Source organism: Eleutherodactylus coqui, chromosome 1, assembly GCF_035609145.1.
Source record: "Eleutherodactylus coqui strain aEleCoq1 chromosome 1, aEleCoq1.hap1, whole genome shotgun sequence".
Taxonomy (NCBI): Eukaryota; Metazoa; Chordata; class Amphibia; order Anura; family Eleutherodactylidae; genus Eleutherodactylus; species Eleutherodactylus coqui.
In genome coordinates, this window is record NC_089837.1 from 249,071,979 (window position 1) to 249,098,897 (window position 26,919).

A 26,919-nucleotide genomic window follows, 5' to 3' on the forward strand; every position below is an offset into this window, starting at 1 on the left:
CCTGTGGTAATGTATCAAGCACCGACAATAATTACATCACCTGTGTAACACTGAGGAAATCCAGAAAACATGACCTGTTGGTGGTCCCTGAGGACTGGAATTTGGAAAACACTGGTTTAAACAGATAAACTTTGTGGCTGGATTGCGGGCTTCTGTCTCAGCACTTCAACTTCTATGCGATCCAGTGATAATTGGTATGCAGACTGAAAGTCAACTATAAAGACTTGTGAATGAATAGTGAGCAATTTTTTGGCATTTACCGTGCATGATTATAGTTCAAATTAGTTTGAACAAATTTTGAACAATAATCGTTACGTATAAATGGGCCATAAGAAACACCTTATCTGAAATACTTTCCCTGATAAACTATGAGGTCTGATGGCACTTTGAAACAGAGACAAGAACGTCAGACAAATATAAAGCTACACTATGAAACAAGTCCAGGCAAATAGAAATATGGAAGGAGGAGATCAAACCCACAAGGAATAAAAGTACACTCAAAAGAACAAGCTAATCCAGACTAAAATAATAGTAAACAATCAATAATGGATTTAAACGCACATAGTTTCCACCATAACCAGCAACACGCAGCAGAAGACAGAACTCAGGCGCTAGCCGATGAAGAACTCCTCCCCAAAAAAGACTAGACTGAGCAGTGTGATTAGCTGACACAGTCTAAGGCCTCCCTCACACAGGCGTTTGCAGGAATGCTGCGTTTTTCAACACTGTGATTACTGCTGTTTCAGCCTGATTTCAGCAGTGCTGCCATGTGTTATGCCAGCGTTTTCAGATGAAAAATAAAATCCATACTTACCTACCAGGTCAGTGTCCCCGCCAGTGTTCAAAGTTCCGGGCACTTATCAAGCCAACAGAGGATCTTTTGCTAGTCACTGGGTTTGAGGACCCCACCTCCAACAAGAGATTGCTCTGATTGGCTGAGTAATAGCTGGCTCAGGCAATCCCAGCCAGCGCTGGATGCACCAATCACAACCATTCAATGGCTGTGATTGGTGCAACCAGCAATGGCTGGGATTGCTGAGCCGGCTGTCACTCAGCCGATTTAGCCAATCAGAGTAATCTCTCGCTGGGAGGCTGGGATTTCAGTCCCCGTCACAAGCAAAAGATGCTTTGCCGGCTTGAGAAGTGCCCAACAGTCGGCTTAGGACTACGGAGAACAGCAGCGAGGACCCTGACGGCACCTGCTAGATGAGTATGGATTTTCTTTCCCCCTCAGGTAGTGTAGCTAAGGCGTTTAGTGCTGCCAAACACACAGTACCAAGTCATGCCGCGTTCTCGGCAGCAGTGAAACCGCTGCCCATTTATTTCAATTGGCAATGCACAGCTGAAAACGGCCAAAGATAGAACATGAATTGCTGTCAAAGTGCAACGTTGAAGAAGCTGTGTTTTGACACTTGTGTGAGCAGAACCATTGAAATGAATGAGAGCGTTGTACATCGTTTAGTGCTCTGCTGAAAAATCAGCGCTAAACGCTGTACAAAAACGTGTGAGGGAGGCCTAATGATTGCAACTGTCCCAACATCAAGCTAGAAGAGAGATGAAATGAGGATACAGCAGAAGAAATCATAAAACATGTCCTCATTTCATCTCTGCTGGATTGCAAACATGGGCTACTGGATGATTGATGAGACCTGGAATTTCCTATTCTATTGCATATTTATTATTGTACTGATTATCTTGTGTTACTCCTGGCTCACACGGGCATGCACGTGCTGAATCCCTGCTTATCGTTCTTTTTGACAGCTGTGTGCCGCGGATGGGACAGCTTCCATTGACTTCAATAAAAACCATCCCATGCTGCGATTTCTTCCCGCGCGTGCTACCCGCACAATGGGAAAAATTCACATCCGCATGCTAAAAAGCTGCTATGCGGGCGTGAGCCAGGCCTTAATAATTATGTATTGGTGTCACACTTGGTGAATAAAGGTTGCAGACTCTGACCCCTATGTGGCTTGGTGTCAGGTAATGAACATGCCAGGACTTGAGCTCGGACCTTCTCCATTGTAAGGCTTTATCCACAGAAGTGTTTTCTCGCGACCATCTGATGCATTGGATTCCAATGCATCAGTTCAGATGGGTGGTTTTCCGGTGCGTAAAAACGGCCGGCCGGTCTGGGACCTATCTTCCAGCCTGAATACGCCGTCCGATCCCATAGACTCCTATGGGAGCTGCCGCAAAAGGGAGGTGGGAGGGAGTTTAGCAGTGGCTCTGCTAAACTCCCTCTCCCTTCTCTTCCCCTCTCCGCCCCTTGCCTGCTATCAGCAAAGGGAGGGGGCGGGAGTATAGCATACTAGTTCCCGCCCCGTCCCACTCCCTCCCTTTTCCGACAGTCGGCAAGGAATGGAGAGGGAGAGGGAGTTTAGTGGAGCCCAGGGCGTCTGAATGGCGTTAAAGCGGGAGATGCAGCCATGACTTGGTCATGGCTGCCTCTCAGTCATGCGATTTTCAGCCACGCTGTGGCCGGCTAAAAATCGCGGCATCAGTGTGAAGGAGACCTTAACTTGTAGCCTTAACCATTGTGCTAGCCAAAGCCTTGTTGTTCTGAGTCTTCTTTAGCCGTATGCTTCATATGAATTATGGACCCCACCTGCTCTGTAGCCACAGCTGTTGTTGCTCTATTTAAACTCTCGGCCTGGGGCTTCCTGTGCCTGAATGTTGTGGCTGTTCACCACCATTCTGAATGCCAACATGCCAGGATATTGTTTCTGAACATTTCAACAGCGCATAAACTACTGACAGATTAAAGTGTAAAACTTACATCCAAATAAAACTGAAACAGAATTTCAGGCAAGATGTTATAATCTTCATTTTTTCTGTTTAACTGTTGTTTGTGAGAAAGAGGACCATGCTCCATTTATTAAAGACCAGAGAATCCAAAATGTGGACTTTCTTATATTTGTGCATTGCATCCTTAACATCAGAAGAAAGAACATAATGGCTACATATACTAAACTGAGAAAATCTCCCTTCTCTGCTCTCACTGACATCTGACACCAGTATTGACGGACGCCGCAGCTCTGCTCTGTGCTGTACTTGCACACCGTATCACTAGTGCTGCCTAAAATTGGAGCATACAGAATTATATGAAATGACGATGAGAGTACCGGGATGACAAGAGCTGCAGGGCAGGAAGGGATGTTGGAGGGGGTGGAACAAACTTCTCCTGTACAACTCATTGACATGCAGCCATTTTGTTATTATTCGTGGTGTTAAAGGGGTTTTCTGAGACCAAAGAAAAATTTCAAACTAGTCATAAATCATCATACGATACTATATTAAATCCATCCATTACCCTTCCTCTTGGTTTTCTGCTCTTCATTCTTAAAAATCCTTGGCTGCATCACAAACAGTATGGTATCCCCCTCCCAAACTTCAAGATTGCTGAACCCCACCAGCTTCATACATGATCACTTTGCTCCCTAATCTGATTCCACTGTAGTATAATAGTTATGACAGCTGCAGCCCTGTTAGCAGTACATTTCTATACGGAGATCACAAACTCCCAGGTTGAAATCAGATGAAGTAAGGTGGCCAGACCTCCTGATTTAGGCGGGACAGTCCTGTTTGGGACACTGTATCCTGCTTTCTGCCGGGACCCCAGCGGGACAGCCATTTGTCCCACTTTGGGGACGCCGGGTCACCATTAAAGTGATTACCGGATGGGGTGCCGCAGCGTCCCGCCTGGTAATTACTCTGCTGCTCCACATCCGATGGTATTTAGGGTGCGGTGCATAATCGCCACACTCGGGCGTCTGAAGGGGCATTAAAACGGGAGCTGTGACTTGGTTTCCAATGATTTGGTCAGGGCTGTCCCTCATATGAATGAAACTTCAGAGTGGCTTTGAGCGTATCAATGCCTGACAGTCCTCCCAATGACTACTGAAGTTACACAAGAGCAATAGTCTGCAGTGAATTGTGATGGAGTATGCCGCAGAAGCCTAGTGTGAACACAGTACATAAAACATTTTTTCCTTTCTCTCCCTATATTATTTGGACAAGCAAATTGCTGAATTGCTTAGTTAATTTCTAAATATAATCCCAGGTCTGGATTGGAACATAGTTTACACTATAATAAACATTCAGATATGCATGTTACCAACAGTTAGCTAATTACTGCTTTCACCTCAAAAAGTATAATGCTAAATTCAGCTAAACCAATCAAATTACTAAAGTAAATAATTTCAAGAAGAATATTCTACTCCAGCTTGAAAAGGTGCCTTATGTGAAACGGCTATTTGTAGTCTTCTATTGTGAAGCAGTGTGTTGGCCTTTTCAACTTTGATGTCTCTTTGCTATTTTAGGCTTCCTGGTGTTGTGGCATCGTGATTGGATCTAGAATGCCTGCAATAACTGTTCTAACGAGGAACTACTTGTGTCAAAGTTATCTAACTTTCATGGCACTTGCTTCAGAATGACAAGATTTAAAAGTGCAGCTGACATTTTCCATGCATGAAAATTCTTTCCCAGACAGAAAAGCTGGATTCACACGGCCATAATGAAAGTTGCACCCGACATTCTTGGGCACAGCTCACATAGGACAGCACATGGGCACACGTCTGTCCGATCCCCAGGGGCAGTGGACATTGCATGTCCGATCCTCATTCCAGATATGGATGAAAATAGGTTATGCTGCAATTTTTTTCACATGGACTGAATTTTTTTAAGCGCCTGTGTGTAAAGCCTAATAGGCCATAATGGGTCTATGCGCTGTCTGTGAAATATAACAGACTTGGCAGACCCAGGGACCTGTAATGATGGCGCTAACTGTCTCTGGATGGTTTACAGTGAAACAGTTGGAGCTGCCCATGCTTGCTGGACGATCCTCTCTACTGGTGGCCTGTCGAGGGCGTCCTCAGTCTGGTTGCCTTGTGTGTGTGCCCCCACGCATCCACTGTCCCCAACACCTGCTAACAGTCCGGTCTGAATGGCTCAGATGGCGGCAATTCGTCCATACGACCATCCAGCTTCTTGCATTCCAATAATGCACCCCTCTCAAATGTTAACTGGGCAAAATCTCTTTGATTGTGTAGTAGAGGTGTCTAGTGGTTAAGCAGCTCTGCACAAGCTGGATAAAGTGGTCCGCTACACACTGGTAGCCTCTGAGAGCCTCCTTATAGGCTAAGGGGGGAACCACTTTTAGGGCTTCGGATGATAAGACCGCTCATCTAATCACATCACAGCTCTAATCATTTACATATCTGCCTGAGATGTAACTGCATGCCGAGTATTTACAGCAAAACAACAACTTCTATTTAGGTGCTATTTTTTTTATTTTTTTTTTAAGGGAAGCTATTATTGGGGTTTTCCTCCATTGACTTATCCCCATCCACAGGATAAATGCCCTTATATACGTGCGGATAATCTGCTTGTGCGAACAACCACTCGCTGCCATGAACATGTCGATCAGCATGTATTTTCTCTTTATATAAGGCCACTCTTACACAGGTGTTTTTTACAGCATTTAGTGCAACGTTTTAAAAGCCTCCATTGATTTCGATGGGGCTTCTCAGATGAGTGTTTCTAATGCTACAGTTTATTTAAACGCTGTCTGCTCTATTTTAGTGCATTTCAGTGATTTTTTAAATCACCTCTTCGCCCACTGCAATGGTGGGGTGCATTTAAAAACACTGTTGAACGCAGTGTTTAAAAATGCGTTGCTTTTACAGACGCCTCTGTGGGAGAAGCCTAAGTGCTGGAGCTATCACTAATCGGCTGCACATCTCCGATTACATGGGAGGATGTGCCGCTGACCAAGAGCATTCTGCTTGCACAAAGTCCGATCAGCCCATAAAGCAGGGTTCGCTTGCTTGTCAGCTGATCGTTTGTCCTTTTACACGGCCCAATTGTCAGACGAACGAGTGTACATAAGAATACTCAGACCTGATAATTGGACCATGTAAAAGTACCTTAAGGCCTCTTTTACACGAGTGTCACTTTAGCGCTCTGACAGCTGCGCTAAAAAACTGCGGCTCTCAGAGTGCTAAATCGCGTGAACAAAGAATAGCTGTGAAGTCACATCTAATTGTCACAATTTCACCCGGCTGGCTGCTGTAGCGTCTTGCAGTGCTCTGATGCTGCAGCCCCGAAATCCCTCGGTTGCCAGAACACTGAAAGGCATCCCCCGTGGAGATGAAGGGGGTCTCCGCTGCAGGGATGAAAGGAGTCCCCACTGTAGGGATGGAATCCCCGTGGTGGGAATGAGGGGAGTCCCCACAGGGACTCCTTTCATTCAAAGAGAGAGGGAGGGAGTTTAAAGGGGTTGTCCCGCGCCGAAACGGGTTTTTTTTTTTTAACCCCCCCCCCCCCCGTTCGGCGCGAGACAACCCCGATGCAGGGGTTAAAAAAACAAACCGGGTAGTACTTACCCGAATCCCGGCGGTCCGGCGTCTTCATACTCACCTGCTGAAGATGGCTGCCGGGATCCTCTCTCTCTGTGGACCGCAGGGCTTCTATGCGGTCCATTGCCGATTCCAGCCTCCTGATTGGCTGGAATCGGCACGTGACGGGGCGGAGCTACATGGAGCCGGCATTCTGCACGAGCAGCCCCATTGAAGACAGCAGAAGACCCGGACTGCGCAAGCGCGGCTAATTTGGCCATTAGAGGCCGAAAATTAGTCGGCACCATGGAGACGAGGACGCCAGCAACGGAGCAGGTAAGTGAAAAACTTTTGATAACTTCTGTATGGCTCATAATTAATGCACAATGTACATTACAAAGTGCATTATTATGGCCATACAGAAGTGTATAGACCCACTTGCTGCCGCGGGACAACCCCTTTAACACTGCTGGGATGAAGGGAGTCTCCGCTTCACCTCTATGGGGATTCCCTTCTTCCCCGCAATCTTAAACTCTGTCCCCCTCCCTTAGCCAGCCACTTGCATGGACTCCCATAGGAGACTGTTGTGCCGTCAAAAAATTGTGCCCATTATGCTGTCTTTGATGGGCGATTTTTTTTAAGCCATTTAAAAAAATCATTTGTCTGAAAGAACTGGCAGGAGACCCGAGGGTCATTAGATGCTATTTTTTATGCATTTTCTCTGTGTCAAAGTGATGTTCGTGTGAAAGAGGCGTAAGTGTCTGACCGCTGGACACCCCCCAGCTATCCAGGAATGCCTCATACAGCCGATGTGTTGGTACGTGTGTGACCGCCGCTCCAATCACCTATATATGAGGAAGGTTGCTGAGCGCATTGATCTCCGCCCCCTATAGGTGATTGGGGGTCATCCAGCGCCTCCTGAACCATACGTGACTGCTGGAGCAGCGCAGCGTGGTCTTGCACACAGATAACTTCTCTATTTTCCACCATTATCTGCTACCTGCCTGTTTGTAACAACTGTATCACAGTGTTTAGAGATTGCAGAGAAGCCGAGGAACTGATGGCGGGGCTCCCTGCTCTGACACTGTGACCTCCGCGCCCCTCACAACCAGCGCGCTGACCTCCGCCATGGCGCTGCTGCTGCCGGCTCCATCACTTATCTGCGGAGTCCCTCCTCCCCGCTGTCCCTGTCCGTCTCCTCTCCTCCCCCAGTAGTGAGGGAGCTGCCGGCGCTGCTAGGAAGAGGAGTGTGCGCGGCTCAGGGCTGCAGCCTCCCCTCTGCTGCCTATTTTAGTCACGTCTTCCCGGCCGCTCGTCAGCTTCTCGGACACAAAGTTTCCCGGGACGGTAGAGCAGGTAAGAAGCGGGGAGGACGGCGGGCGGCGGCCGCTAAACTTGCCCTCACACGCAGGTGTCACACTCCCGCAAGCCGCTGTCATGACGCGCATCCACCGAGTCCCCCGAGGCTTCTGGCAGCAGGGTGTGTGGCAGCGCTCCCCCACTTGTAGGGCGCAGTGCCCGCCGGCGCTGGCAGGGCTCCCCCACTTGTAGGGCGCAGTGCCCGCCGGCAGCGCTCCCCCTCCGCACTGTACAGGTAGTAGGTGAATATTTCATGAGGTGCCGGGAAGTTTCAGTGCAGCCGCTGAGCAGCGCCGGGCGGGCGGGGGGCTCCCCTCATAGACCTGGATGTACTTCAGGGCCCGCCGGGAGGCCCCCGTACGCGTACACTTTACCCCGAGCCTTGTGCTGCGGCCGGCTGCTGGGGTTACTGTGACGGGTTAGTAGGATGAGGGAGGTCACCCCTGCTGTCTATGTCTGGGGGGCTGTAAGGAGAACGCCCCTTGACCCGAATGAGGGGGACGGAAATCACCAAAAATACGAGAAATTTATTTTAAGTTGTCACTTTTTAAAATAAAATCCATAACTGCAGAGATTCCGCGCCGTGCAGTGTGAGGCCGCCCGCAGACGCCGCGGATTCCTGCGAGCGCACAAGCTGCTCCTTGGAAGTGACCCGCTGCTGCCGGCCGTCTGAGACGAGATGTTTGCTAAGAAAAGCATTGAACGGAAGCCGTTGCGTGAGCTGCCGGGGATGGACTACTTATACTTACCTGCTCTAGCGCTGTCGCGCAGAGCACGAAAATCTGACTTTTGTCGGAGTCCCGTGTGCACGCTGTCCTATACATGTCTATGAAGAGCATGCGCACGTGTCTCTGAAGAGTGGGGTTTTTTTTTTTGGAGGGGGGCGCTGCACACCGACTGCAGCAGGTGACAGCGCTGGGTCACAGGGGCGGGTAACTATAAAAGACCCATGACCCGGCTCCCCGTCACGTACTCAGAGGCCCCCTGCACACGGGTGGAAATTCTGCGGCAGAATTTCCGCCTGTGGCCACTGCCATAAAATTGCATTAGAAAACACAACCCTATGCACACAGCCGCGGTTTGTCCGCTTAAAAACACGCGCAGAAAACAAATTGGCGTGTTCTATTTCTGTGCGGGTCTTGCAGAGGTCCGCACAGAAATGTCAGTAGTGACGGTCCGGCCCCTCTTTGCGCATGCGACAGCCGACACACAGCACAGAGGAGACGCCGGGAGCGGGTGAGCCGCAGGGCTGTGCAGGGGCACGGGTCCGCATCCCGCAGCGAAAATTCTCGCAGCGGGATCCGTCCTGGCCGTCTGCAGGCAGCCAAACGGCACCATAACTTAGCGTGTACTGCGGGGATGGAGGGGGTCCATTTAAATGTTAAATTTGTGCTTGAAACTAAAGCTGGACTTGACGACTATATGCGTATAAGGGTACCTGTCCACAGGCGGGATTTGCATTGCTATGGAAAGCGCCAGCACACTGTCCACGAGTGGAGAATCATTGCGATTCTCCGCTCGCAGCGGCCAATTCACAGCATGCTGCGAATTGCCCTGATTCTCCGTGGCCAGCCTATCTATCAGATAAGGCTGACCAACGGAGAATCGGCGGCGGCTCCTGCGGCGGAGATCTGCAATGGCCGTGGAAAGAGGGCCTAACGCTGTGTGGCTCATGCAGGCTTTTACCATTGTGGAGCCGGTGGTGAGCCGGCTATCGGCATGTATGGCAGTGATGTCCTGCGTATGACAGCTTACCTCCCGCACACTGTCATGTGCAGTCTTTTGTTTGTTTAAACTTCACAACGTTGCGTATACACACAATGTAATTGCATAATGGCGGAGTTGATTACGCACCCATAGAGAACAGTGGGCTGTCTCCTGCATAATACACGGCAAAATAGAGCATACTGCGCTCCTTTTTTTTTTTTTTTTTGATCGCAATGCTTGCACACAAATGTCAGCCAAGCAGCGTAAGCCAATGTGTTTGATCACCTGCAAATGAGCACGTATCACAAACCTACGCTTGTGTGAGGCCGACCTACAATGTAAGAAGAGTACTGCAAGGTTAGTATTTACCAGAAGCCGCAGCATCAGCCATACTCTGTGCCCTCAAAATGCTGCAAAAGAGGCCCTGCAGCGAAAGACAAAAAGACAGACCCCATTTATTATCCAGAGACGGGAGTGTTCTGCCCGTGATAAAACCGTATATGCACACCCCAAAAAGCTAATCTGCCATCAGAATCTCTGCTCTAAGACTGCGAAGCACACCTGTATTAAACACCTTGCACAGATGCTTCCTAAAGCAGAGCCCATATACAAATAAAATGTATTTTGGGAAAATCTGCAAAATACATAAGATCATACATGACACACACGTGTACAATTATTTTAGGGCTCTCACACAAGCTGTTTATACAGCACACCGCACAATGTATTGCGTACTTGCTGCGTGCCGACCATCCCCATACACTATCTTGGTGTGCATGTTAGGGTAATACGAGCCACGATGGTGCACGCCGGGTTCTTTTTTTTGCGCACTGTGTGTGAGAGGCACAGTTGAAAATAATGTAAAGTTTGTAATATGCAGTAAAATCCACTTGTGAGAGAGTCCTTAAAGTAACTCCAAAGCTGCAAAGATGAATTAACCAATTGTTGCACGTGAATTATACAGTTTACATATGCATTTAATTTCCAATCCTATACGAGCTCAATTCAAAAGGGTTTTGTCATTTAAAAGAAAGAAAAAAAAAAAAATTCTATACTTCCCTATTCCCTCCCCTGTCAGTCTCCTTTCCACATCTTCTCCTCGCTGAACTTCTCTAGTCCCCGGGTCACCTCACTGCACTCCGGCCGGCTTGTTATGAAGGCTGCATTCTCTTCCGGCCGGGTCAGTAAAGGTCACGTTCCTGTGACGTAGTGTTCACTTGCTAGTAAGGAATGCTGATCTATTGCCGAGGCAGCGTGCATGCGCAGTCTCTGAAGTAGATCTACACTCCCCTGCTGGCCTGTGAACTGTGACATAATGTACAATGGCTGGCAAGAAGAAGACGGCTGGCAATGTACGTAACCTTACCGAAAGCAGAAGAATTAGGCAGCTGGAGGTGAGGTGACCCCCCCCCCCCCCCTCATCCCGGACTGCAGGAGACAGGAGAAGATAGGTGAGATACAGATCTGGCAAGTAGACTGATAGGGGAGGAATAGGTGAGTATAGAATTTTTCCTTTTTAATGACAGAACCCATTTAATGTATTAAAGGGTTTGTCCAGTTGCAAATGATTGATGGCCTATCCTCATGATAGTAGACAGACTAGGATCTATGACAGTAATGGTGAACTTCTTAGAGACCGAGTGCCCAAACTGCAACCCAAAACCCACTTATTTATCGCAAAGTGCCAACATGTCAGGGGGCGGGGCTTATGAGGTATGATTTTCCCCCCCCTTCCGTTATGAAAAGGACAAAGCAGTTTTAAAATAGACAGGGTGCAGATTTTGACATGTTGTTTTTTTTTTTTGGCTGCAGAATTTGCTGTGGAAATTTTCCCTGAGGATATTCTGCAGCATTTCCGTCTCGTGTAGAAATTTTGTCCCCCACAGTGGCCTCAGCAATAATAGTGACACCCCCCTCCCAGTAGTAATGGTAATCTCCATAGTGACCCCTCCCAGTAGTAATGGTAATCTCCATAGTGACCCCTCCCAGTAGTAATGGTAATCTCCATAGTGACCCCCCCACAGTAGTAATGGTAATCTCCATAGTGACCCCCCCACACAGTAGTAATGATAATTTCCATAGTGCCCCCCCCCCCAAGTAGTAATGGTATTCTCCATAGTGGAGGCTGATATAGTGGACTCTATTACTAGTAGTATTCCCTATATCAGCCTCAGTAGTAATAGACTATTACTACTGAGGCTGATATCAGTGTGCACCCAGGATCAGTGCTGCTGAGCGATTACTGGCTGGTATTCACTACCATGGTGAGCAGCCATTGACGCGCGTGCTAGCAGAGGGCTCTGTGTGCTGCCTCTGGCATCCGTGCCATAGGTTCGCTACCACGGGTCTATGGGTTGGTACCAATGGTGCGGATTGGAAGGCAGGCATTCTGTGGCTGACCTGCAGCGGAATATCGGCTGTGGACATTCTGCTGGAAATCAGCCCTGTGTGGATCAGCCTTAGGATGGCTTCCCATGGTCGTATCTGCACGTGCAATACGCAGAGAATAGAACCCATTGTTTTCAATGGCTTTACTCTCACTTTTATTTATGCTCTATTTTAGTCTGAGGGGTGCGCAAGTACCCGCTGTGTTGTTTTCCACACAAAATTGCACATCTGGAACTAATTAACTTACATAGCTTTTAAATCATAAGGGTGTGTCTTGCCCCCATGTGAAATGTCCATGTCGCAAAAAAGTACAGTAAAATGCGCAAAACCACGATGTTCACGGTGAAAAAAAAAGTTTGCAGTAACGCATTTTTGTGAATACACCGGTGTGAAGCCAGCCTAACTGCGTTTTTTTTTGGGGGGGGGGGGGGGGGTTTGCATACATAAATACACAAACGGGTCCCGTTGATTTTATGTGCAAGTATGCAGTGATTATCATGCGTATTTGCGCAGTCCCATAGTTTTTTTGTTTTGTTTTTTTGTCTGTTATACGGACCAAAATAGAAATTGCTGCATTTTTTTTCCATGCATGTAATGATGCAGGTCTGATTGCCTCAATGCAAATCACTGCGGGTTCAGTGCTCCATATTATGCATGTAAGAAATCCACGCATATTGCAGAGCATATTTATTCCTGTGGAATGAGTCCTAAGGCCTTTCACACGGGCGACAGCAACATCGCCACTACAAAATCGCTGCGATATCGCAGCTTTGTACACGCGATTTTGTAGAATCAGTGATGCTTTTTCTTGTGAAAAATCTTCCATTGCATCGCTGCTGCCCGCGATTTTATCTCAAGAAAGTAAATAGGATTTTCTAATGTTAAAAACGCATCGCACGAAAATCGAAAGTTCGTGCTATGCGATGCAATAAACAAGGAGGCTCCATAGGGAAACGTGGGCTACAACACATCGCAAATCGCAGGAAGATCGAGCATGCTGTAAATTTTTTTTTTCTTTCTTTTCTAGCAACATGGCATCAGATAAAACATCACTAATATGAAGGAACCCATTGGAAAGCATGGGCTTCTCATACTTGCGTTTTGTAGCGCTGTCACTTCGCTAAAAATTACGCAATTCTGTAGGCCGTATGAAAGCAATCTACGAGCTTATTCAGACGACTGTATATCGGCTGGGTTTTCACGCCCGGTCAATATACGGTGTCCCTCTCTGCAGGGGGAGGAGGATGGAAAGGGATGGGGGCGGAGCGAAGTTATGGAACTTGGCTCCGCCCCTCCCATTGCAAATAGTGGAGAGGGAGCAGGAGCTCAGTGCACTGCTCTCGGCTCTTCCAGCCTCCTCCCCCTGCCGTGAGGGACACCGTGAAAACCCGGCCGATATACAGTCATCTAAAGCCTATCACTGATTTTTGGTGGAACTGGTTTTAAGCAATAGTTGGTGGCGACAGTTAGTGGGTGAAAATGTCAATGGTGATTAATAGTATTCTGTTCTAATCATAGCACTAACTACACATGGGCGAGTGCGATCTCACGCCGATGCGAGGCGTTTTTCTGTGAAGTAGCGATCTTCCGGTGCAGCTTTGAGCCATGTTAGAGGATCGATAAGTATTTTCATCGGAAACCTTGGATCGCACTGGTGTGCACATCGAACACCGTGTCATGTGTTTTACTGTCCCATTGAAAACCATGGGCAATGTGTTCCAAGGAACACAAAAACATAGGCCATGCAGCGATTTGTATATGACTATTCAAAATAATGGGGTTTATATTCGTGTCTCACAACATACAAATCTTGTGCGAGTTTCTCAGCCATGTGTAGCTGGCCCAAGATATGTATTTTTCTGTAGAGATAATGGTTATCAGTAAAATTGTAGCGTGTAATGGAGAGATTGTATGCTAGCTAAATATTTGCTAAGAATAGGATAAGACCTCAACCCATCGGCAAGTTATCCCCTACAGATAACGAAAATTGGCATTTAACCAAAAAATGGTGTTACTTATTTACACAATGATTATCGCGCAAAATTCGTTCAATCCCTCTGAATTTATATTTATGGTTGGTACTTTAATAGAATATAGAAGGTAGTGATAATTAAACTATTCCCCCACTCTTCCCCCAGCAAGCAGAGATGGTACAGTCTCTAGCTAATGTTGTGTTGATGAATCATGGAATTGAAAGCACAGAATGGTGAAAGTGAAAGCAACATTAAGATGAAGTATTAGGAGGCTGCACTGTACAAACATGACTGCAATGTACAGAGAAGACCTCCAGAGTGTGACAGGCATCTGGTGAGGGGTGCAGTGATGGAAAAATGTACTAAGAAATCACTTATTCTTTAGGCTGAGTGCACACGGGCAGAAATTCCGCGGCGAGATTCCGCAAAGCAGGACTTGAAATGTTTAAACGCTTGAACAGCCGCATTGGTCTATCTCCAGTATTCACTCCTTTTGTTGGTTAGAGTACTGAGGGGCGAAATAACCTCAAAAGTTATCAATACATTGTTGATGATTTGCATAGCCAAGAAATGTCTGTAAAAAGCTTTGAGACCCACAGATCATTCACCATATAAAGGCTTCCAAAAAAAATGTAAACCAACAGGTAGTTCTCCAACTTCCCATGCAAGGGTTATTCATAAAGCCTTAAAGGTGTTCTGTCAGAAAAATTTAAAAATTTATACTCGTCTGTGCCTTACGGGGCCGTTCACGGGGAAATTGCTGTTATTCTCCTGTCCCTCCGGCAGGTGTCCGATCTCAGAGCAGAAGCTGGTAAAGTTCCAGCGTGTGCCCCTGCTTCGACCACTGCCAGACTGATTGGCCTGGCTGGTTCTAACTTCCAACGTCCCTGGCGAGTCGACGGCGATTGCGCATTCGTCTCCCCAGCACACTCGCGGTCGACTCTCCGAGGACATCGGAGGTTAGAACCAGCTAGGTCGACGAGAGCATGCAGGAACTGACCCCTCACACACCAGGTAAACAAGGGAAGGAAGAGGTACATCAGGGTTAGGTGAGTTTGCTTTGTTCTTTTTAACACTTCTTTCCACAGGTTAGACTCTGCAGGGATGCAGGGGAGTAAAATTTTTTTTTAATTATTTTACTGACAGAACCCCTTTACGGCCCTTTTGCACGCAGTGATTATTGTTTGAACGACTGAATGAATTACCAACTTTTTTGCATAAAATCCTGAACCTTTTTTTTTAAGATATATATATATATATATATATATATATATATATATATATATAGATATATATATATATATAATTTTTTTTTTTTTTTTTTTTTTCTTGAAGTACAACATAAACCTCTGGGAAGGTAACCCCCACCCTGGGAGACAGTCCACAAGAGCGGACACGTGGGAGCCTGTGGCTTAATTACAGCACAAGAATAGCAAAAGAAAACGATTATGTCCAGCAAAGTGATGAAATTAATGTGTAGACTAATTAACATTCCCCCAATAATGATAAATGTCTCCAGAACTGAGGAGCTAAAAGCAATTGAAAAACAGCTGCTGAGAGGGATGGGTAGGGGGTGGGAATATGGGGAGGGAGTAGGGAGGTGGGTGATAAGGGAATGAAACAGGGGAGGGGGAGGGAGTGTTGAAGGGAAAAGGGGAAAACTGCGAGGGGTCTATTAGCAAATAAGCCATATTGAAATGCACCTTGCTGAAAGAAGCATGAAATGAACGTATACATATTAATTACTATGAGTCACAATTTGCTTTGCCTTCACTATAACCAACCCATGGCGTCCAAAATGACAGGAATCTGTCCCTAGAGCCTGTTTCCCATGCTGCAATCTCCTCAAAGCGGAACATCTGAGAGACTTTTTCTTTCCACTGTGTAACTATAGGGATTACTTTCATCTTCCAGTGCAGGGGAATGAGTAATTTTGCGGCTGATAGAGTGGTAGCCAAGGATTTATTTGGTCTAAAGGTGAGGTTCTTAGGTATTCCACATATCTTATTAATGTTTTCAAAAATTGACTGCCAAAACACTTTGATCGTCGGCAATGCCACTATATGTGGAGAATTCACGTCTCCTGTAGATGTCTGACTTCCCAGGTTCTACTTTCGTCATAGACACTGGCGTTCTATACCCTATAATGATGACTTTGAGTTTTTCCTTGATCCGCACACATTTGGAGAAACCATGGGAATTTTTTTTAGAATCTTGGCAGCCTCTTCTCTGTTAAAGGTAGTTCCCAATTTTCTCTCCCATTCCCTGAGGAACCAAGGTCTATCTGAAGAGGATTGTAAAAGCAAGTCTTTGTTTAAATGTTACCAATCTTTTCCCGGCGTCATCCTGACGGCAGACATGGAGGTTGCACCTTGACCTTGTAGGGACAGGAAGCAAGAGACTTCAAAAGGCTCCTCCTGCCTCCCATTCACCAGTGCTTCCTGTCCCTACAGGGACATGCAAGAGGTGCTCCCTCCAGGGAGCTACAGGATAACACCGGGATTGACGGTCCACAGGGCCGCTTCCCCTCACCTTTCCAACGGAATCTGGCTGACAAGCGGGGCTGACGGTCCACAGGGCTGCTTCCCCGTTTACCTCCCCTCCGGAGGGTCAGCGCGGTCCGGGAGCACGGCGGGCCACAGGTCTGACCGCCCGGGGATCACCACCGCAATGGTCGGAGCGGCGGACCACAGGTCCCTGAGTCCCCTCCTTCCTCCTTTCGGCTCCGTGCAGCGTTTTCTTGGCAGGGGAGAGCGGCGGGCCACAGGCTCAGATGCCTCTCTCCCCCAGGCATGCCGGCGCGTCCCCGCGCGGCGGCAGGGGGCGGAGCCAATGACGCGCCGTCGGGGGGCGGAGCCAAAAGACGCAGCGTGACGCGGTGACGTCAGACGCCGTCGGAGAACCCGGAAATGGCGGGAGATTTAAAAATGGAACCCCCCCCCCGGCAAGCTTCCACTGACAGCACACCTTCAGGGAAGGATTTATCTGTCTGGCTGGTCCTGTCTATCGCTACCTAGCATGATGACTACTAAGGAACCAGAGATGGAAGCCCTGCAAACCGTAAGTGTGACAAATTGCAGGGGTGATATGCTGGGGATTTAGCATTGGATGGCGGTTTATTTCCCTTATGTGCATGCATGTATTTTTGCAGGACAGGGAATCTACCCGGTCTAAACAAGACCCTAAAAAAAGATGCAGGAAATGCGCCCTGTGTCTCAAAAAACTTGACGAGACATATAAAAAGCCGCTATGTCCCGATTGTACCGCAAAAATCCTGACGGATGAACAGCCCGCCTTCAGGGAGGATATTAGATCCCTGGTCCGTGAAGAGGTCCGGGCATCAATCTCTAGTCTCCCCCCAGCACAGCGGGAAAAAAGAGCCACTAAGAGGGCGAGCCACATGCCGCTGACGAGCTCAGAGTCTGAGCAATCCCTGGGCGACCTGTCAGACGGCGAACTCTTTGACCGTCCCCCGGACTCCAGAGATGAGAATAGAAAATACTATTTCTCATCAGCAGAGCTGGACGACCTGATCAAAGCGGTCAGGGACACTATGAAGCTGGAGGATGTGATTGAGCCTAGGTCCGTACAGGACGACATGTTCGGTGGGCTCAGACCGAGAAACCGCATCATGTTTCCCGTAAACGATACCTTAAAAAAAGTGATCACGGATGAATGGGCCTCAGCAGATAGACACCTCTATCTATCCCGTGAGTACAAAGAAAGACTCCGGTTTGCGGAAGAGGATGTGAACATCTACGAGGATGTCCCCAAGGTGGATGCGCAAGTGGCCAGAATGGCTAAAAAGACAGCCCTACCGTTTGAGGACTCCTCCCACCTTAAAGATCCAATGGACAACAGGGTAGATGCCCTGATGAAACGGGCCTGGCAAACAACTGCCTATACGCTAGAGTCCAACATTGCAGCAACGTCCGTGGCCAGGTCAATGTTGGGGGAACTCGATGACCAGATAAAACAGAAGGCCCCTAGAGACGCACTGGAATGCATGCCTCTATTGAAATCGGCGACGGGCTTCCTGGCAGACGCATCTGACGAATCCATGAGACTGGCGGCTAGGAGTGCCGCATTATCTAATATGGCCAGGCGGGCAGTCTGGCTGAAGACGTGGAAGGCAGACACGGCATCTAAAGGGAGGCTATGTAATATTCCCTTCCATGGCCGGTACATCTTTGGCGCAGACCTAGAGGAGATCCTTAAAAGAGCTACGGATAAAACCCACAGCTTTCCGGACCAAGCGAGGACTGGGTTCTCTCACAAGCGCCAGCCATCCTTCAGGCCATATCGGGGCAAAGGGAAGACGGGACGCTGGTCCTACCCCAAAGGCGGCAGGGGTAAGACTAAAACAACCCCTACCCCCATAGAAGAGTGCCAGGTGGGGGGTAGACTACTGAAATTTTCCCAAGAATGGCAGGGGGTTACAGACAACCCGTGGGTCTTGCATCTCATAGCTCAGGGGTACAGAATAGAGTTCTTCACCCGACCCCCCCCCCAATGTCTTCAGAATCACCCCCACACAATCCCCAACCCTGCAGGATATCTTTAAAGACGAAATCTCGAAGCTGCTGCAAATGGGGGCGATAGTCCGGGTCCCCACAGTAGAGCAGCGCCAGGGATTCTACTCGCCTCTCTTCCTGATCAGAAAGCCAAATGGTAATTTCAGGATGATTCTTAACCTGAAGGGCCTGAATAAATTTATTGCCTACAAAAGATTTAAAATGGAGACCGTCAGGTCAGCGGTAACGCTGATCAAAAGGGGGGACTTCATGAGTACCGTCGACCTAAAGGACGCGTACTATCACGTCCCAGTCCTGCCGGAGCATCACCAATATTTAAGGTTCGCCATCAAGATAGGGAACAGGGTGCGTCACTTTCAGTTCCGGTGCCTACCCTTTGGCATTTCCACGGCTCCCAGAATATTTTCTAAAATAGTGGCAGAGATGGTGGCTCATCTCCATCTGGCGGGTATAAATATCATCCCGTACCTGGACGACTTCCTAGTGGTTGCTTCCTCACCCAGGGTCCTCAGGGACGATACTAGCAGAGTCCTCTCCCTTTTCCAGAGTTTGGGGTGGATAGTCAACTTCCCCAAATCTAGCCTTCTCCCCGAGACGCGGAAGACCTTCCTGGGGGTACAGATAGACTCAGTGTCACAGACTTTGTCTTTACCCCCACCCAGACAGGAGAGTCTTAGACTGGCAGCGCAGGAGGGCGGCCAGAGAAGGCAAATCGTAATTAGGGATGCAATGAGGCTCCTGGGCCTCATGACCTCCTGTATCGGCATTATCCCTTGGGCCCAGGCGCACTCTAGGACACTACAGAGATCCATCCTGGGTAACTGGGATGGGGCATCCACCTCTCTGGACAGGAGAATGCCCATGTCTCCAGCTGTCTTAAGGTCCCTCCGCTGGTGGCGGTCATCTGACATCCTTGAAGCAGAGTCCCCATGGGTGGCAAAACCCTTCATCCCCGTAGTAACAGATGCAAGCCAGTCTGGCTGGGGAGCGCAAGTAGGGCAGTGCCTACTCCAGGGCGAATGGGGGCCGACGTTGCGTGCCCAGTCATCGAACTTCAGAGAACTTAGGGCCATCTGGGAAGCACTTCACAGAACCCAAGACATCTTAAAGAAGAAACATGTAAAAATCTTCTGTGATAATATGACTGCAGTTTCACTTATTCGCCACCAGGGAGGCACCAGAAACCTTCACCTGCTGAGACTAACAGCGTGGATCTTCCGATGGGCCGAGACCTCAGTACAATCCCTAACAGCGGTCCATCTCAAAGGGTCCCAGAACCAGACGGCCGACTTCCTAAGTCGAAGACGCCTGGACCCCGGGGAATGGTCCCTGAACCAGGAGGAGTTTCATCATATTACGGAAACCTGGGGCAGTCCACAGGTGGACTTGTTCGCGACCAGCAAGAACTCAAAATGCCCAGCCTACTTTTCCCTAGATCCAAGGGACAGGGCCGAGGGGTTAGACGCCTTCTCCCAGAGGTGGGACTTCAGTCTGGCTTATGCCTTCCCACCCATACCCCTGATCCCGAGAGTTCTTCGGAAGGTTCAGCAGAGCAACATTACGCTGATCCTGATCGCCCCACACTGGGAAAAAAGGGCATGGTTTCCGGTATTTCTAAAGCTCGCCATCACGGAGCCAATCCGCCTGCCATCCAGGAAGGACCTTCTAGTGCAGGGCCCAGTTTCGTGCCCCAACTCAGAAAGGCTGAACCTAGCGGTCTGGATATTGAGGAACAGACGCTAATAAGGCAAGGTTTATCCTCCAGAGTCATCGCGACATTACGCCAGTCCCGAAAGCCCGTGACTTCAGCGATCTATAATAAGATCTGGAAAAGATTCTCCTCCTGGAGAGGGCTGGAAGTCTCCAATCTCGATACTTCGGTGGCGGAGATTTTGGATTTCCTCCAGGATGGTCTAGACAGAAACCTGAGACCGGGAACCCTGAGGGTACAGGTATCAGCGTTCTCGGCCATTCTAGATGAACCCCTGGCGGAACATAGATTCATCCGCAGGTTTTTAAAAGCGGCGGAAAGAATTAGACCAATTAGCCGTAGTACGGTCCCCCCATGGGACCTAAACTTAGTCCTCCAAAGTCTGTGCAAAAGTCCCTTTGAGCCTATTGATCAGGTACCAATTAGGTTCCTCACATTTAAAACGGTATTTCTGGTAGCTATTACTACAGCGAGACGCGTAAGTGAACTCCAGGCCCTATCCTGCAAAACACCCTACCTACTAGTCCAGGATGATAGGGTCATATTAAAAACAGACCCCTTCTTTCTCCCCAAGGTAGCCTCAAAATTCCATAGGCAGCAAGAAATTATTCTTCCCTCCTTCTGCCAAAATCCCCAGAATGATAGGGAAAGAGACTACCATAGCCTGGATGTAAGGAGGGCCATTTTATGCTACCTAGAGCAGACCTCATCTTTCAGGAAGGCTGATTGTCTTTTTGTCCAATTCCAGGGGCCGGGCAGAGAAAGAGCGGCTTCTAGAAGATCCATTAGCCGCTGGATAAAATCCACCATCCAGCAGGCCTACTCTTCCGGCAACAGTGCTATTCCTGAAGGACTCAAGGCCCATTCAACCAGGGCAGTATCCTGCTCCTGGGCAGAGAGGGCCATGGCGACGCCAGATCAAATTTGTAAGGCAGCCACATGGTCCAACCTGCATACCTTCACAAAACACTACAGGCTGAATACGGACCTCTCCTCCGATCTCTCTTTCGGGAGAAAGGTCCTGCAAGCAGTGGTCCCTCCCTAAGAGTTAATTTGGTATACTCCATGTCTGCCGTCAGGATGACGCCGGGAAAGGGGAGTAATTTCTTACCGAAAATTCCTTTTTCCCGAGTCATCCTGACGGCACGTATTTCCCTCCCGAAAATTTACACGGTGGTACCTACGTCTGTGTGGGCGCGAGCCAGTAGCCCAGGGGCTCCTATATTGGACATTTTTCGTTGTTTATGCGGAAAATTCGTGCATATTTCCTTTGTTTAAGCCGGGTAAGCTACCCTCTTATTGTTTATGTTCAAAATAGAACTAACCATGTTAATTTTGTTTTGGAGCAATAAAAATCTTCCTTGGTTAACCACGACATGTCCATGTAAGTAATTTAGAAGACACTGGTGAATGGGAGGCAGGAGGAGCCTTTTGAAGTCTCTTGCTTCCTGTCCCTACAAGGTCAAGGTGCAACCTCCATGTCTGCCGTCAGGATGACTCGGGAAAAAGGAATTTTCGGTAAGAAATTACTCCCCTTTCGAACGTGTGGGGAGGGCTAGGAATGTCTCGAACCACAAAGGGTCTCTGAGTTTATTATGCCAGGTCTTCCGAAATCTCAAGCAGCAGCCGAAGTCTGCCCTCCCAAGGAAATCTGTAGGATATGCGGGAAGACATGAGTTAAAGTATACTTGATCAATTGTCTTTTATAACGTCATGGATGGTAAGGTCCCTGAGTCTTGCCCACAGGCCCATCAAATCTAAGGGTCTATTTAATGAGGATGGAGGGAATCAAGAATGCAGGGGTCATGGGTGGGAAAGAGAAGGGATTTGATGGTTCTTGGCGTAACCTCAACACTTTAATTATGTAGTAGGGCTCAATGTCATGGACTTACTCGGAGGAGTTCATTCAACCACAGAAGAATTTATTTGTCTGGCCAGAATAGGGCTTTTTCTATATTTTATCGCTGGTGAGTCCAATTTGGGGTCTAATAAAGAGATCCATCTTTAGAATAGATTAGGAATGCCTATGCCTCCTTGCTGTCCTTTTTTTGTGTTAGATATGAGAATGCCAAGCGTGGGTTATATCTGTCCTAGACAAACTGCTTGAAGAGTTGATTCATTTGGGAGAAGAAAAGATTAGCTCGTTGGTGCAGGACCCTCACCCCTACTGTTTTCATCAACTGATTACTATGTAACCGTGGTTCTGTAATTTTTGTACTTTTTGTCTTTCTGTATTTCCCCCGGTCTTGTAAGCGCTGCGGAATATGTTGGCGCTATACAAATAAAGATTATTATTTATTATTAGGAGCTTCAATTTGTACTGTTTGTAGGATATAAATAACATAGGGCATAATATAAATAGCTAGTATATTTTTCCTACCCATCCATGAAATGAATGGGAGATTAAGTTGGTGAAGCTGGATCTTAAAGGGGTTGTCCCGCGAAACAAAGTGGGTCTATACACTTCTGTATGGCCATATTAATGCACTTTTTAATGTACATTGTGTATTAATTATGAGCCATACAGAAGTTATTCACTTACCTGTTCCATTGCTAGCGTCCCCGTCTCCATGGTGCCGTCTAATCTTCAGCGTCTAATCGCCGTATTAGACGCGCTTGCGCAGTCCGGTCTTCTCCCTTCTGAATGGGGCCGCTCGTGCCGGAGAGCGGCTCCTCGTAGCTCCGCCCCGTCACGTGTGCCGATTCCAGCCAATCAGGAGGCTGGAATCGGCAATGGACCGCACAGAAGACCTGCGGTCCACCGAGGGTGAAGATCCCGGCGGCCATCTTCACAAGGTAAGTCAGAAGTCGCCGGAGCACGGGGATTCGGGTAAGTACTGGACGTTTTTTTTTATTTTTTTTATGCCTGCATCGGGTTTGTCTCGCGCCGAACGGGGGGGCTATTGAAAAAAAACAAAACCCGTTTCGGCGCGGGACAACCCCTTTAAGTTTTTTGAGAAGTGGGGTGTAGTTTGCTTCATATAGGTGGGCTGGGTAGGGTTAGTATTGTTCCTAGATATTTGATGCTTGAGGGGAGCCATCTAAAGGTGTAGTGCTTCTGTAGTTTGGTAATACTTTGATAACTGGGCTGATTATATTTAGGGCCTCTGATTTTTCAAAATTAATCTTAATATTAGATAATTTATCAAAACGATCAAAAATGTCCATGATTGCCGGGAAGGCCTTCTCAGGGTTGAAAACGAGTATGAGGAGGTCATCTGCAAAAGCTGTGATAATGTGAGTGGTATTACACACCTTTTAGAGCCTCTATGTCTTATCTTTGCCTTATCTCCTCTGAACATTTAAGCATACTGATAACCATGTGAAATCCTTGACATTTCCCTCATTAGCTATGTAAACGCTGTATATGTTGTTTGCTCATGTAGGCATGTGTTTATAGGAGGAATCTCTGGCCAGCAGGTTTTTAATTAGTATGAAGAAAAGCCATTGTCTTCTGCCAGAATGAATGAATAAGTAGTCATTGTGTTTTAGCATGGCCAATAATCACACCGCCCCTTAAGTCTTTCAGTCCTTCAAGAGGCTTAAAGAATGCCATTCAAACGAAAGGAAAAGCGAACTGCCTAACAACTATTTTTATGCAGTCTGAAACGAAATAATAATCAACGAATAGTGCACGAAGGCCCATGTTTGCACGTAACTATTACACTCCCTTCACGAGTTCTGAGCAATAATTGTTGCGTGTAAATGGGCCTTTACCGACACAGTGGACATGCAGTCAGTGAAGCTTTAGATTCTTGAAATCTGGAGATCCTTTCTGTAAACCAAGACCTATTAGTAGAGTATCCTTAAAGATATCATATCAGAATTGACAAAGGGTGAGAGTATTGTATAGATCAAATTGCATCACTGGGTATTCGTGGTGTTCATCCCGAAGATGGAAGGCAGTTTTTTTTTGCACTTGTCTACAAAAAAAGATTGTAGGTCCCAAGTGATTTAGTGACGTAAAGGGTACAGATTCTTTATGCTGATCCTATTTAGGCATCGGTTGCTGATGATGGACCTTAACTAAAAGAATCGTGCAGTGTTGAAACCAAGGGGAAGCCAGTGGACCTCTGAAGAGAGCAGCAGGCTCTGAATGGGGAATATGGTCCTGGCTAGGGAATAGTGTCTTCTAGCTACGGATGTCTAAGCCATGTGTTAGATTTATTCTTTTGTTTCTCTGAGAGTACACAGTGCTGTGGAAATGACTGCATGCGCTGCAGAGCAAAAGCATATTATAGCAATAAATAGAAACCACTGCTTGAGCTTTGGGCATTCGGAATACTACAGTATGCAATAGTTTATAGCGGGAAGTACTATTTTTGACATAATTTGCTTTTGTAAGGAATGAGTTGATATGATTTAATGGTGAAGGAGTTATGAATCATTTTTATACCAAAAGTCCTGAACAGCTCTTACTAATTGTTTGAAGTAAACATTGCTGTTTGTAGCATAAAAATAACTCTTTAATCCATATTTAGCATCTCCCCTGTACTGATGCAGATTCATGCTGCTGGAGGGCACGCTCTGGACAGTCAGCCTCCTACCTCTTTTGAAAATATAGTCCCTTCTAACTTTACAATCTGAGTAGAAGGATTCTTAACTCGATGCCATGTTACTGCAGAGGCTCTGGTCCTTATCAGACGAGTGGAAACTATTTAGGCTGCTCTGCTTTGATCAGAGACTATGGAGAGAGTGAAAGAGCTTGCCCGCACTCCGCTCAGTTAAAGGAATCTATCATAACATTTATGTCCCCCAAACCCTGGGCAGCATAACGTACTGACAGAGAGCTTTACTTTGAATCACTGGAGCTGGAAAAGAGGGGAAGAGTCATCAATTGTGACAACTCCTTCCCTCATTTCTTGTTATGTAGATGTATGTAATGTCACTGAGGTCTGGGTGGGTATGACGCTTGCTCAGGAGCCGAGCCCTCTGCATAGCTGTTTCTGACAACTGATACTCTCCGCAAACAGCTGTTTGAGAGCTTTAAATGCATGGTCAATCCGGACTACAGCATGTAAACTGTCAGCCGGAGAGGGTGTCTTCCAATCTGATTCACGTTTGGCCCCCGTAATTAGATTTTGGGGAGATGATGGCTGCCAAGGCAGCTCTGAGCTTAGTGGAGCCTTGCAGGGCTGCCATGTACTTAACCATGTTAAGACCTGCTTGGGAATGTGAAAAATACAATATACGTCAATACTGAACTATGAAAAAAAAATTAAAATGTAAAAATCCCTTTTTCCGTTTTTTATATATATATATATTTTTTTTTTTCTTCAAAAATTGTATGCAGGGAGGGTTTTTTTTATTGTTTAAAAAAAATGTTAAGTTTTAAAAAACTCTTTGCCTTACTTTAGAATAAAAAAAAATCAAAACCAAAAAAGCTGCAATACATTAAGGGCTCATGTCCACGGGCAAAATGACATTTAAAATCCGCAGCGGATCTCCCGCGCGCGGATCTGCACCCCATAGGGATGCATTGACCACCCGCGGGTACATAAATACCCGCGGATCGTCAATAAAAGTGATTTAAAAAAAAATGGAGCATGAAAAAATCTGGACCATGCTCCATTTTCATGCGGGTCTCCCGCGGGGACGGCTCCCGCGGGCTTCTATTGAAGCCTATGGAAGCCGTCCGGATCCGCGGGAGACCTAAAATAGGAATTTAAAGCATTTACTCACCCGCAGCGGGCCGCGAAGCTCTGCTCTTCCTCACGGCCGCATCTCCCTTGCTTCGGCTCGGCGATGTGCCGCCGGCGTCAGGAATTCATCCGCCGGCCGAAAATGAAGATCCGGCCGTGAGGAACAGCTGATCTTCGCCGTCCGCTACGGAAAGGTAAATGCTTTTAAATTCCTATTTTCAGCCCTCATGTCCGCGGGGCAGGAGGGACCCGCTGCAGATTCTACATGTAGAATCTGCAGCGGATCTGATTTTCCCCGTGGACATGAGGCCTTAGTATTGTTGTGTCCGCAAAAGTTCGAACTATCAAAATAAACCATTATTTATCTTGCACTGTGGATGCCAGCAGAAAAAAAAGCATGACAGAATTGGATTTTTTGTTCTTCTTGTCACCCAGTCTCCAAGAAAAAAATGTAATAAGTTTGCAGCGTTAAAATCGTTAGATTATTGATGCAAATCCTTTGGTATGAACAGGTGTCGTAACGATTTGCTGCAGAGACAGCAGAAGTGTTGGCTTGCAGGGGCCATAGAATGAGTAGGCTGGAGGTGGCTCATTTTTATGGGAAGGTGTTCTAGGCATGCTCTGTGACCTGTGCAGGGAGGAAGAGGAGGTGAGCATAGCCTATTGTGAATTGTAGAACCTTTTATTATCTATAGTACATACAGGTGTTACATCTGTTATCTTTTTTTATAGGTTTGACATTTTGATGCAGTGCTAATCTATATCATGTGCTCATGGCAGTCCAGAGCCTACTACCAAGTCCTCCAACAGAAAGTGTTCAGTATCCCCAGAAAAAGTACTGTTTGTGCCAAGTAGGGCATTAGGAAACACTCCAGCTTCTGCTGACTGCAGTGCCCATCATGGCCTGGACATGTAAAAAAATAGTTCTACTTGCATGCCACACATTTTATTAATGTGTAGCAATATTTCCTTTATGCAGTTTGCTATAGACTTCTGGGGGAGCCCAAGATGTCAGCCAGTGCGGCCCACTGTTGAGATGGGGCAACCCACTGTTATGTCAGTGTGAGTTGTAATCCTGTATTGTGGGACGCACCCATCTATTGGCTGGCTTCTGTGGTATCGTTCACATTGCAGACTAGGTTCGTCTGCAGTCGCTCCTCCCCCATCTGGGCTGGGTTGAGTGGGTGGCTGCATATAAGTCTGCAGTGGACAGTTTAGCTCCTTTGGTTTATAGTCTGGCTTGCTGCATATTGTTAGGTTCTGCGGCCA

At 47.4% G+C, this 26,919-nt stretch overlaps 1 protein-coding gene across 3 annotated transcripts in view; it reads left to right on the forward strand.

Moving 5' to 3' along the window:
• Positions 1-26,919, forward strand: part of BVES (blood vessel epicardial substance) — a 179,486-nt gene that overhangs the window by 81,477 nt on the left and 71,090 nt on the right. Inside the window, exon 1 of one of the 3 annotated variants that reach the window (XM_066607989.1) lies at positions 7,524-7,691. The exons of 1 other annotated variant lie outside the window; for it this stretch is intronic. The gene's annotated coding sequence lies outside the window, so the exon portion shown is untranslated. Of the gene's footprint in view, positions 1-7,523; positions 7,692-26,919 lie in introns of those variants that run through there. One more of the 3 variants, XM_066607971.1, reaches the window with a different exon arrangement.